Source organism: Pyrgilauda ruficollis, unplaced genomic scaffold (assembly GCF_017590135.1).
Source record: "Pyrgilauda ruficollis isolate IOZ18807 unplaced genomic scaffold, ASM1759013v1 scaffold295, whole genome shotgun sequence".
Taxonomy (NCBI): Eukaryota; Metazoa; Chordata; class Aves; order Passeriformes; family Passeridae; genus Pyrgilauda; species Pyrgilauda ruficollis.
Genome location: NW_024524322.1, coordinates 104,802 through 105,937, shown reverse-complemented (window position 1 = coordinate 105,937; position 1,136 = coordinate 104,802). Strand labels below are relative to the sequence as shown.

General features: G+C 52.2%; 1 protein-coding gene across 2 annotated transcripts in view; it reads left to right on the top strand.

Moving 5' to 3' along the window:
- The window catches only part of SLC11A2 (solute carrier family 11 member 2), a 38,457-nt gene that overhangs the window by 36,193 nt on the left and 1,128 nt on the right, over positions 1-1,136 (top strand). The window contains exon 18 of one of the 2 annotated variants that reach the window (XR_005955545.1): positions 610-811. The exons of the other annotated variant lie outside the window; for it this stretch is intronic. The gene's annotated coding sequence lies outside the window, so the exon portion shown is untranslated. Of the gene's footprint in view, positions 1-609; positions 812-1,136 lie in introns of those variants that run through there. 2 annotated transcript variants of the gene reach the window in all.

Sequence of the window (1,136 nt, the reverse complement as noted above, 5' to 3'; positions counted from 1 at the left end):
CAGCCGGGCCAGCCTTGGGGACACCCGGGACAGCCTTGGGGACAGCGGGGACAGCCCTGGGGACAGCGGGGACAGCCTTGGGGACACCCGGGACAGCCTTGGGGACACCCGGGCCAGCCTTGGGGACACCCGGGACAGCCCTAGGGACAGCGGGGACAGCCCTGGGGACACCCGGGCCAGCCTTGGGGACACCCGGGACAGCCCTGGGGACACTCGGGGCAGCCTTGGGGACACTCGGGGCAGTCTTGGGGCCAGCCTTGGGGACATTTTCCACTCCGGACTTTGCTCCTTGGGGTTTTCCCTAATTCTGGAATGTTCCAGTTGGGATTTCCCGGATTTTCACTCAGGTCACTCCAGCAGGACTTTGCTCCTTGGGGTTTTCCCTAAATCGGGAATGATCCAGTTGGGAATTCCTGATAAAAGCCAGGTTTAATTCCAGATAAAAGCCAGGTTTAATTCCCGATAAAAGCCAGGTTTAATTCCTGATAAAAGCCAGGATTAATTCCTGATAAAAGCCAGGTTTAATTCCCAACAAAAGCCAGGACTTTGCTGTTTGGGGTTTTCCCTAATTCAGGAATGTTCCAATTGGGAATTCCCAACAAAAGCCAGGTTTAATTCCCGATAAAAGCCAGGTTTAATTCCTGATAAAAGCCAGGATTAATTCCTGATAAAAGCCAGGTTTAATTCCCAACAAAAGCCAGGACTTTGCTGTTTGGGGTTTTCCCTAATTCAGGAATGTTCCAATTGGGAATTCCCAACAAAAGCCAGGTTTAATTCCCGATAAAAGCCAGGTTTATTTCCCGATAAAAGCCAGGTTTCATTCCCGATAGAAGCCAGGTTTGCTGCCAGGCTCTGGCCGTGGGCCAGGCTTTGGGGACAGAGGCGTTCCCAGCATTCCCAGCAGTTCTGGGGTTTCCCAGAACCCCAAATCGCCCCTCAGAGGGGTCCCGGGGCAGCAGTTCCCGACAAACGCAGCGGAATTTCCGCCGGGAATTTCCTTCTCTGCGGCTTTCTGATTTCGAAATAAAAAAAATAAATAAAAATTGTTTTAGAAATAAAACTTTGGCTGCCCAGGAATTTCCCCTTTTCCCAGGAATTCCATGGATTCCCAGTTCCCATCCCCCACACACTGGGGC